General features: G+C 38.5%; 1 protein-coding gene across 1 annotated transcript in view; it reads right to left on the reverse strand.

Moving 5' to 3' along the window:
- Window positions 1–8,580, reverse strand: part of LOC129771853 (ecdysone-induced protein 74EF-like) — a 208,912-nt gene extending 200,332 nt beyond the window's left edge. The window contains exon 1 of the mRNA XM_055775946.1: window positions 7,090–8,580. The gene's annotated coding sequence lies outside the window, so the exon portion shown is untranslated. The remainder of the gene's footprint in view (window positions 1–7,089) is intronic.
- Between the last annotated feature and the right edge of the window lie 4,100 nt (window positions 8,581–12,680).

Genomic DNA, 12,680 nt, shown 5'->3' on the forward strand with positions numbered 1-12,680 from the left:
ACATTTGAAATACGGATAGGGTTAGCACACAAATCGGCAGAACAAATGTATGGGAAAAGGAAATTCTTCCAGTTTTCATGAGTTTAAACCGTTTAGAGATTAGAGAATTGTAATGTATAGCAGATCAAACAAATCTTAGAGAATTTCCGATACGATTGGTATGTAAATCATGAGAATTCATTCACAGTGAAAATAATTATTAACGTTAATTTTATTTCATGAAAACGTGACCTGTTTTCTGATTTGGCATCCTTCCTGAAAGACGTAGTTCTACGTCAAAAATTAAAAAAAATCATATGATAATGAAAATTGTCTCGTCAAAAATTTAGTTTATTAAAAAAAACCTATTGAAATAGCAAAAATAATTAAATTAAAAAAAAATCCATGAAAAAAAGTAGATGAGTCTGGGCTTAGGGGCACGGACGGGAGCTTGACGTAGGACTGTGATTGTTTGTAGTAATTGCGTTTGAGTTGACTTTTTTTATTGTTCAAAAATCTGTGATTCATTAAGTGGAGGTCCTGGATAAACAGTCTTATATTAACATATATCCATCAAACGGGTAGGAAGAGGTAGAATCCGGAACCACAATTCTAACATGGATACAGGAAAGGGGTCTTCGTAGCCTAATTGGTTGCGTGTCCGCTACTATGCGAACGATCATGAGCTCATAACTTAGAGCCCCTCAACTGACCATCTTTGTGTGTTATTCTAGCTACTATGTCTACGCAACAGTCACATGTGAAGGTAATCCCAGTCCCTTACCGCTACATTTTCGGTCTGCTGCATCGGTAATTGAAACTATTAATAACCCAACAAAGGAAGCCTCATATCAACAGTCCCGCTGTGAACATTCGAACAATAGCAATATTCTTTCGCCGAAAAAAGGTGACATGTGTTGTGCATCGATAGAATAGGAATTCTCTTGCGCCTAAACGGCTACTCTTACGCCTCAAAATGGTAACAGTGTAGTATACAACAAAAGTTATCTTAGGATAGAAAATGTACACGAATGAATTCGGCTCTGTTACAGCTGAATTGCTAAATGAGCTTAATAAAATAAATTGTTGGGGTAAAAACAAATGGACACAGGAACTTTTTTTATATTGATGTTCAAAATTAAAGTAATTACCACACTTTTCTTCTATTTAATTATGCAGAAGAGGACAAAGAGTCAGGATAATGTGAGCTAACGCCCGTATGTAGACAACAAGATTGATCGTTGCGTTGTGGGGGAAAAAGAGCGGCTAGTAAATCAAAATAACATACCAATTTTAATCGTCAAATTGTTAACTTTTCTTACTGTTTCTTACTTACTGTTCATGTTTTGGGCAAAAAAAAGCTGAATAAATTTTCTGTCTAATGGTATACAACGTATATCACAATAATGATTTTGCGTAATATGCGATTGAAATCTCATAATGAATGAATACCAAAACCATACTTTTCGTTTCGTACTCCGAAATAAAACGTCCTAGAATGCCGATTTTTGAAAAAAAAATCAAGATGGCACTAGATCTCGACCATGCCATTTCAAGACATTTGGCATCGAACAATTTTTTTCGCAAACCCCAATTTCCCGTTGGGTGATTTTTCGATTTTCAAAAAACTCAAACTTTGACCGCTTTGCGCCACTCTCGCTTAAGTCCGATTGAGCTGAAATTAGGCATAGTGTGTTTTTTCGAGGTGGTGAAAATTTTGTATAGGGTAACTTTTTGAAATTTTAGAGCCGATTTTTTCCCATTGGAACCCTAGTGTACCTATTCCAGAACCGCAAAATTAAAATCTATAGCTTTGCCTAAGACACCATCATTTCGATCAAATAACCCGTTTTTGGCGTTACGGTTTATTTTCATTTTTGCATAAGCCTCTTTCAAAAATTAGTCTTGATGTATTTTATAAACTAGGTAATACCATAAAAAATCATCGCATCTAGTTTCAGCTAAATCAAAAATAATGCAATTGATTTTGTTTTGGATATTAGTGTTGCTTGGTGAAACGCCTCTGATATAGACGATTCAAAATTATTGATGACCGAAAAAAAAAATCGAATTCGATCATTTGTCAGAAATATTGCATAAAAAGCAGTTTACTATCTAAGGTTAAGTCACACTTTTTGGAAATATGTACGTCCAAACCCCCTGTTGGAAGCTGTATCAAGAACTGCATAATCTACCCCACCCAACCCATTGCAGCCTAGGAAGTGATCGTTTCCTTTTTTGAATTCTCCTCATGACCGTCCACTCATGACGGTGTGATCAACGTGTGCTTACTTGCTTGCTCTCGGGCTTCACTCGAGAGAAAAACCGGTTTGGCAGCATTTCGCCCCTCGGTCGTACCGAATATCCTTGCACTGTGGCCGCCAACAGAATATGTCCGCGAGCGCGAGCACGCGCTGTCGGACGGATTGCGGCGTAGCGATGGTGCTCTCAGGATAGTTGAAATATCACCCAACCGCAGCACGGCTCCCACCTCTCGGGGCTAGGATGCCGATCACCACCGGATCACCGCTATGAATCATTTCGCAGAATCCTTACGGATGGCTTACGGAGCGGTGAGAGCGCGCACGCGCTTTTTTTCGCCTAAGCTAAGGTCAGACGCTAGCCTTGTGTGCGAGGAGGATGACATTCGAAAAGCTTGCTTTTGCATAAGATGACATATTGATGACAATTCTGTTACATCGACATATACCAGACGATGGTTCCGCAAACGAATGTGTTTTATGGGCGAATGTTGTTATTCGGATTGATCTATGATCATCATCCCACGCTTCAAAATCCTTAACATTTTCCCCTTATGATTTGATGCAACAAAATCTCGTCAACCTAACGTTCATGAGGCATGGCATGGGTTTAGTTTCAGATAATCGTTAATAATGGTAAGTGCGTATTCCTAACGATTCACGATTATTTGGGTAATAATAATTTATGGAGATCACTGATAGTAAAGTAAGGTGATAAACACACATAAAGACTTTTCCGATAATTATAAACACACTTACGGTTAACAGTCATTTCAAATAACGTGCAACGAAACACGGGAATCGAAGCGGTATGTGGATGCAAGAAATTGGCATATTCCTTACGGTGACCACTATACCCCCGCTTTCCCTACTCAGGCATTCCGAACACTACTTGTGGAAATCGAATTAAAGTTTTCGTGACTACACCCAAACTAGCGCTGGCAGAAAACATTTCATCTTCGGTAGAAAAATTGCGTTTTCGTGTGCTGAAGATTGAAATGTCCAAATAAAAGCATGGTGCTGTTGCATAAATGTGCGATAATATGCGAAAAGCTCTAATGCGTGCTTATTTGCAATGTGTCTCGTGTTTCGCTCGCGCATATTGCTATAGCAGATATATTTTACAAATGATATACCAGTATGGGGGAACAACGCATTTTCTGTTATTTTTAAGCTCATTTAACACGTTTCTTATATGGGTTTAGCAAAAATTACAAGTTTTTCAAACCCCAAAATGTTATTTTAATCCATTTGTTTAGATTTTACACAACGCCGTTCTACGCATAGTTGTCCCATGTTACTTTTTGACGATTTTCACCTTTCTTCATAAAACGATGTTTTTATGCCTAGTATTCAGGAAAAAAACCCAAAAAAAATAAAGTTTGTTCCCAACTTTTAAAAAACAACATCAAGCTCAATTATCCCATGTTGATATTCTACTCATATCTGTCCCACCATATATTTTTTTGTAGATCCATATCAAATATATCGGTTCAAGTACAAGAATTTTAGGTCACGCTTTCAGCTGTTTTTGGAACACAACTTTGGGACAACTATGCGTAGAACGGCAGTATATCCTGTACTAAATTTTCTAATCTTTCAAACGGAAGCAACAGAATAGTCTTACGTAGTGTACTTTTCAATGAAGAGTTAGAGTTTGAGACAACAGAATCCGAAACAAAAAAAAAAGTTCTATAACTCTATCGTTGTTGAAATTCGAACATATGGTCGGAGCTCTGCCAAAACGAACTAAGCGCAAAAAACATTCTTCTGAGATATTTCAATTTGAATTTTGGGCTCCTACTAATTGACTGTTGCTGATAAAATCTATTATTGTATCGCTTTCGTGTTACAAACAGGATTCCTGCGAAGCACTGAGATTATGAATATCTCTAAAACGACACATAAATATGGAAAGAAGTGACTTTTAGTTTTTGTACGCAGGCACTCAGTTCACTTTGGCAGAATGAAAGTTAAAATTGGATGTATTTCTAGTCTCAATCATAACTACAATAATACTATAAAAAAGGTAGAAAAAAAAACTTATGATTCATCGTCGCTGATCAGGTCGTAATCAATATCATCTTCGTACCGGAAATGATGTGCCCATGTGGATGTAAAATCACATTTGAGTTCGACCAAAAAGAGGTGAAGGGTCTCCTAATCGCTTCTTCAAGTCTAACACAAAGAAGGGATCATCGGGCCGTGGCTATACTCGAACATAAGTATTCCGAGTTTCGATTTCACCACACGGATGACTGTCAGCCAGTTCACATTGTCTTTGTTCTTATCCTTTGGAAATTAACTACTGCAACGCTTTAGTGGAGTAGAGATCGTCACTTGTCATTTTAGTGACTTTTTCAAACTTTTTCTTGTTCTGCTTACAAGATGAAACAATTTTGATGATTTGCCTGCATTTATATTACGCCTACGTAGATTTTCCTCCCAAAATTTAGGCTCAGCATGATTACGTATTGTGGGACACGGAGGCGAACCTACGTTCTCCTGATGAGAATCCGGTTTTTTTACAAAACGGTTCATGTTTGACCCAAATAGGACAATCCAAGGTATATTAAAAATATTTTGAGATTCACCCAAAAATACTGTATTACTTTTTCCCCAACCTAATATTAAATCCAACGTTTGAGTAACATATTTTAACATTGCATTTAGAATGTTATGTTCCCCAATATGATTTTGGGTAGCTAACGTCATATGAACCAAATTTCAATAAAATCGAAGAGGGTCGCGTCATAATTTACTTTTTGTCATCTTATTAAACGTGAAATTGCTCTATATTACGCAGAATGTAAAAATCACTCGGCTTTCCGACACCTCAAAAACCGTAAAAAATGAAACCTAAAAAATGAAAGATACAATTTTTAATCGTTAATTTCAAGTATACTGAAATACCTATCATTTGTTGGTAAGTGGTTAAAAATCGACCCAGCGTTTCAAAAATTACAAATTTTTGTAGTTTTTGATATATATTATGGCGTTTATGAAAAAATCCGACCATTCAGCCCACCCTTATTTAGGACAGTTTTTCCTAGGGGTCAAATAAAAAACGGGTCTATGCTTTCTCGATAGCTTCTGTTTCTAAAGCTTACAAATTCGGAATTAATTTGAGTGAATTCTGGTGTTTCGGTTTGTTTTGTTCAATTCAACAAACAACAACAAAACGTGACTGTGGTGCTCCCGTGGCCGAGTGGTTAGCGTCAAACCTAACATGCCGGGGGTTCGGGTTCGATTCCCGTTCTGGTCGGGGAAATTTTTCTTCAAAGAAATTTCCTCTGACTTGCACTGTGGTCACGCGTATTCTAGAGCTTGCCACTCAGAATGCATTCAAGGCGTGTTATTTGGCATAGAAATCTCAACTAAGTACTAATGAAAATGACGCAAGTAATGCTACGTTGAGACGGCGGAGTTCCTCTAGGAACGTTAGTGCCATATAAGAAGAAGATAACAAAACGTTTTTTATAAATTTGTTCTCAATAAACATTGTTTTTAATCTCACCAAAAATCACATCATAAACATCAAAAACATTGGATCTATTTCAAGGTAGTCAAATAAGTGGTCGTAAATTTAGGAGAAGCAGTTTTCTAAGTTTAGTCATTACAAAACTAGTGGTCACAAGTTTGGCTTACTCCATAACATTCACTAGGCTGACAGTGGAACTAGGACTACTATCAAAATTTCGGCTAAATACTATGGTATGACATGATTGGATTTAATGGGATTATTGTCAGAAAAAAAATGGAAAACATTGAAATTTTGAATTTTTTTTTTGGGATTTAAAAATTCAGTACTACTCTAATTCATGTTTAAATGTGTTCCTACGGCTTTTCTAGATATGTGTGATTTTTTCCCTGATTTCTTTCAGCGCGGTACAAAAAAAAATGGTTTTATATTTCCAAAGAGTCTGGCTGGGTGAGGAGTAAAAAGTGCCCCCAAACTAGATCACCATCTGTATGGAAAATATTGTATTGGGTACTAAATATGCAATTTTGACAGTAGTACCATATATAAAATCAAATACTAAAAAAAAATTTAAATTAATTTTAAATTATCATTTTTTTATTTTGAGATTCAGTATTCAAATTTCTTTATAGGTCTATTTTAGGTATATGTGTTTTTTTCAGATTTTTAGAGTGTTTTTCGCGGTACAAAAAAAAGTTATATATATTTTGCATTTTGAATTAAAAAAAAAACTGCCCAAAGATTTTTTTCTCGTATCTTAAAATATATGAGATTATCTTTACATTGGATTTAGATGGTTTACAAAATTCATAGGAGTCAGCAGTACAATTGAGCTCTGTGAGAAAAAAGTCCTTGTGGAAAGATCACTCGAATTAATTAGAACACTTTAAAAAATCTTAAAAAAAATCTGCAGAGCACTTCTCGAGTAATCGATATCCCCGAGAACACTACCGAACCCCAGTCGTGAGACAAAAATCCCTGTTCAAGTCCATTATGTCATATAGGACTCGCCCAGTGATCCCAGTGTCACACTCACTCACGCAAGTGCAGCAGCAGTGTCTCCTTGTGTCCACAAGTCGCACAATCGCATGCGCATATCCTACGCTATTTTGTGCGAACGCAGAGATCGCGTGGCTGCCCTTTAGTGCACAAACTCACATACACACACTGAACGCGAGACGCGACAAGTGTGCTCGCTTGTGAGCGCATTATCATCATCATCTCGACGAGAACGTCATTCAAAGCAATCAACTTTACGGCGGCCCAAAGGACATCCAACCTCCTAGCTGCCTCGGCTGCTTACTGACGACTCTGACACGAAGGCAAACCATATCACGAAATCAATTTAAAAGCGATTGGGCCTCTCACCTTGAGGATCGTTGTCGAACGAACCGATAGCAGCCGCTTTTATCGGGCTGTCCGACGCGGGTTGTCAACGTTGATGATCCGAAAGAAATGGCGGTAATCCAAGCTGAGATCTTCCTTTTTGTTTGTTGTCTTCAATAAAATGTGTGTCACACCGAACGCGGCTTTGTTTTACTTCATTCTCACCTCCGTGTTACGATTTTCCGAATATTTTTCTCCACTCTCACTCCTGCCCACTCACTGCGGTTTCAAGCCAAAACTTTGTCGGTTAATTGCCGGTAATTTTTCATTCACTTCAATGTGGCAAGAACGTCTCACGCGTTCTCTTTGGGTCGTGTCGTTCACTCACTTCTGCAAATCTTTTCTCACCGGATATAAGCGAGTGTGTGTACACGCGGATGCAGCATCCATCACTTCCCAATCCGTGGGTTGCACCAACATTTTGCTTACTTTTTCTATCTCTCGTCAACCGTGATAAATGACGATACAATTAAAACACAATCCCGATCCCGAACACTTATGGACTTTCCAGCTTCAGATGCTTATTTATGCTTTTTCTGAATTTTTCATTAGCTTCTCCTTCAATGCACGGTTTGGTCAATAAAACGAATAAACATGAAAGAAGAATATTCACTAACTCACTGATTCAATGGTAATCATCATATTTCTCTTTTCGCAAAATTTGCATGTGTTTTTTTCTTGCGTTTTCTTTCTTTGTAAATGTTGGCGTCGTGCACTAAACTCACTTTCTAAACACACAGTGCGCGTTCAGCTACTGTCTAGTGGATGGATTGAAACCAAGATCTGAGCCGTAATCCATAGTTTTGGGTTATTAAATTAATCTGCACCAGAACTCCACGCGGGGATAATAATCCAATTCTTTGGGTCCCATCCTGACATGGGTTCGATAATTTTCCGGGAACTGAATCCGATTTTGACTTTGTTTCGTTTCCAGTTGACCGCTTTCGAGCACAATAAATTGATTTCCTCTCTGTGCTGCTGTCAGAAGCCTTCAAATTGTCATAGTTTTCATAGTTGTTTTGCCTTCATCAGTGTGTACGCAAACTTTCAAACTGTTGCCTCGATTCTGAGGGGGGCGTTTTGTGCGAGGCAAACGGAAACGGAGAATTGCCCCCCAAAAACATAACTCGAAAAGGAATCGCCTTCGAGTCGGAACCGCCGACCAAAACCGAAACTGCGCGCACACGTTGCCCGATCGGGTTCGATTTCCACCGCCGCAAACAATTAGAACCACGAAAAGCACTTCGCGGGGCCGAATTAGAAAAATAAACCACCAACACACACCAACATAGAACAAAAATCACCGAAAAACTAGGAAAAATAAATATAAGAAAAATAAAAACAAAACAAATATAACACACAGGCTGGGATAATTGCGGTACTCTCCACAGGCGAGATGTTCCCGAGGAACCCGTGGCGAAAAAACGAACCGAAAAGAATCACACAATCAACAAACCGTACGTCAACGCGAATCAAAAGCCACAGATTGACTGAGCGCGAGCGACCGAAAGTGTCCGTGTCAGGAGAATCACGACCACGCTGCTCGCGTGGATCGGCCGTACGAATGAACACTCGGCACAATGAACACACCATTGCATTGAACACTATTTCTGTTGCTGTTGCCAATACTACACTCGAGTAGTTAAACCTTCAACGGGGTCTCTCTGTCTCTCACTACAAACGAATCGGAACATGTGAGAGAGTGGGACTAAAACGACGAAAAAGGTGAAAATCGCGCGAAAACAAACCCTACCCGGTAAAAGTTGTTGAACTTTCACATTCCCTTTCGGTCGGCCCTTCGGGACCATTTGGAACCGGATGCTGCCTTCAATCCCATTGCGAAATGTGCATGATCTACCCCAAACCGAATCGGGGTTGGCAGTTTGGGTTGGAATGAATGCTGTGTTGTGGGGTATGCGGGGGATTGGTGTTCATTCGGATTGCCTTGAGCAGATGATGATTTGAAAACTTGACCTACTTTGAATGGGTGCAAGCGTGAGTCTCTCTTCTCACCCGCAAACGAACGGCGGCTCGACCACTCGGGAGATATTGAGTGAGCGAGTGACTCGGTGAGTTTGAGTGTGCAAAATGTTGTCATGTGGTGCTCTCTTCGCGGAATTCAAATCGCGCGCGTAGAAAACAAAAATGTGTTTTCGAATACGTCACCGTGTGATCATTCAAGTTGGCACTGCTTGATGCTGTTACGATGATGCTATTGTGCGTTGTTAGGGGTGTTTCTCTTTAGCCGAACATTCGCCGCATATAATCCGAGCCTCTCAGTTACTTTATGCTGTTGTGTAGCAATGATTGACGATCGTTCGGGGTTTGCGAAGGTTGTTGTTTTCTTGGTGCGTTTCGTTCCCGATGCGCCGCACGCGGTGGATTTTTGGTGGAGGACATCTGAAGCTGGTGCATGTTGTTGCTAAAGTAGGGAATCCTCGAAAGTAGTAGTGCTAAAAATGGTATACTTCAAGTAAAAGAAACAGATCGCATCACATCAAAACAAATGTGCCATATTTGGCATTGCAGAACACTTCAAAAATTTTGCACAGAATCTCTATACCGCTAAGTGATTCCAAATGATTCAGGTCATTCCGAAAATATTAGAAAACTTATCTGACCATCTTTGACTCGGTTGAACCAGGGTGCTCATTCGGGAAAGCGGGAAATGCGGGAAAAAGTCGGGAATTGCTTCATGAAGTCGGGATTTTTTCGCTCAATGTTTTGACGTAGGATTACGTCTTTCGGGAACATATAGGGGTACAAATTGAAAATCGAAAATCGATTACATCGTGAAAATTGTCCAATTTCAAACGCGCTCAGTCATTTCATGATGGATTGATGCAATTTTTTGCGTCAATCGATCTCGGCTCTCCATAACAATTTTTTATATTGAAGAAAATAATATACGTCATGAAACTAACTATCGAACAATTGAAAAATCTTATCCCCTATCCTAAAGGAAATACCCACTTCTGATTGGTCGAAATTGACGACACATGCGACGGGTCCCTAACAAAGACATCAAATCGGTATTGTAAATACATTAAAGTAGGGGGAGCTTTGTTCCTACCGAAATATGTTCCCTAACAAAGACATCAAACTCAAGCTGCCTGGGAGAAATCGGCATTGCAAATATATGCAAGTCGGGGGTTGCTTCGTGAAATTCCATATCAATGACCGATCGTTTATTGTGAAAAATTTAGCACAAGTGTAGGTGTTAAATTGTGTATGGTAGAAGTTGTGTTAAAATGACTTGATATATGAAACGATTTATGTTAATTTCCTAAAATTAAAAACCAAGGTGTGTTCCCGCTCGAGAACGGGTCGTTTGGTTTAAGCTGTCTGTTTAGTTATGTTCATTTTCACCCAAGGGAAGTTTATACGGCGAAAAAAATTGGAAAAGTGAAGAAATATTCGAAAAAGTGATTTCCCATATCTTTTACACATAGTATTAGGTGTTGTTAGTCCAGTTAAAATTCGCATTGGGTTGAATAAACACTCAGAAATAAAAAATTATAAAAAATACCTTTTCCATTTCAAATATGTTTTCTCTATATCAGTACAGTACAGTACAGTAAAACCTATTGTTGTGCGGTTTTTTTGAGGGGGATAAAAAAAAGGATTATTGACGAAGTTATCGTTCATTTAGTCCATATCGTCCATATGCATTTCAGTGCGAAAAAAGCATATTTGCGTCTTAATTATCCACTTCTGAAATCATTCCCCTCCTCCCATCAAATGCTCTAAGTTTTTCTAAGTTTTCGCATGACATGATATCTAACAGCATCACGTTTCGGCATGCAACTAAAAGCACAAAACAGCCACTCGCAACCGAAGAGGCAAAGTGTCCCATCGCAAAGCAGGGAAACAAAAGGAAATTGAACGGTGAACGGCGTGGATTTCAGTTATTTTCTTGAGGGAAACTTTTTTTATGCGGTCCCTATGTACCGGACAAAAAAAGTTGTTTTCAAAATGTGTACCGAACACGGTTTTTGAAAGCTACTGGTGAAGTTTTCCACTATTTTTTATGCGATTTTTTTATGCGGTCCCTATCCCCCGCACAAAAAAAGGTTTGCCTGTAACATATTTTTATCGATGAGAGAAAATGATAATAGTGTTCGGTATTGGTAATTATCTTATATTACACTGGTGAGTTTTTTTTCTTTATTTCATACATACATATCACACGAGGCATCTCGTGTAGGATCACAGAGGGTGGTTTTCATCATATCTCGTTCCACTTCGATATCTTATCTGATACGCACCATCCAACGACTGTCTATCATCCTTCTGCCATCATCACTCGGTAAACACTGGTGGAGTTAACATACAATACCCCACAAACATAACGTCCCTTTTCAGGGCCACCAAATCATTATCAAAGAGTTTAACGATGTAGATCTTCAAACATATCCAAAATCAACAGATAGTCTAACGGAATCCTACGTCAACTATGCGGACGTGTCTCGGACACAACCCTCCTGTGACTTTTTTTCAGCGTTTTAAAATGTTACTGATGTATTTAAGCGCGTCGAACTGTCGCACGCGATGCAACAAATTTCTCTTCTTGATATACCAAGACGAAGAACGTTTTCATTGAAATTTGTTTCGAAATTTATCGGTGTTCAGTTAGACCGGACCATGTGACATTTTTATGATTTCGAAACGGACTTGAAGTTCCGCGTTCTGCAATTATCGAACCTTCCATTTTGTTTTTTCAGTATTCTGCCGCTCTATGCATACTTGGCACATGTTCCAAAATCAGTAACTGAGAAAAACGCAATCGAAGATTTCAGCATATTTGTCCACCAGAAGCTTCAAGCAATTCAACTTGGCAATCCACCAGATTTTTTATAAGTAGTAAACTATTGTTTAATAAAATGTGAAGAGTTCCACTCACTTGAAATGAGTGGTGGGACAGTTATGCCTAGACAACATGGAACAATTGAACTTGATGTTTTTTTCTGAAATACTGGGAACTAACAAAACGTTTTTTGGCGTTTCCCGAAAGATTATGCATATAATCATCGTTTTATGAAGAAGGTAGGGATCTGCAACACCTTTGTGAAATATAAATCACATTGTTATTAGGTATTCGCAAACAAGGTGTACACGTATCCTGTTAAACTTATTCATATTTGTTTGAGAATTAGTTCGCATCAGCCCTGCTGAAAGCGTTACATAAAATGTTTGTACTTGAACCGATACATTTATTATGGACTAGCTGACCCGGCAAACTTCGTCCCGCCAAACATTTGTTTTTTGTCATCAATACCTTCAAGCATTCACGTTTTCTTACTATGAGCAAGTTCATGGATCCAATCGCAGAACTGTTCATTGATTGATTTTCTAATCGACCCCGTTGAATTTACCTTTTACTATAAAATTCTTAGTATTTCTAACAAAACTCATTATAATATCAGATTATTTTCAGACACAATTTTCGTTCAAGATTTTTGAACCACTTGCAAATGACATGTTTCTCCGTTACATGGAATGAATGTTTTATACAGAAAATATGATAGAATAAAGACAGCCCTAAATCGGACAATTCCTTCCTCGAGTTCTGC

This window comes from Toxorhynchites rutilus, chromosome 2 (genome assembly GCF_029784135.1).
Source record: "Toxorhynchites rutilus septentrionalis strain SRP chromosome 2, ASM2978413v1, whole genome shotgun sequence".
Taxonomy (NCBI): Eukaryota; Metazoa; Arthropoda; class Insecta; order Diptera; family Culicidae; genus Toxorhynchites; species Toxorhynchites rutilus.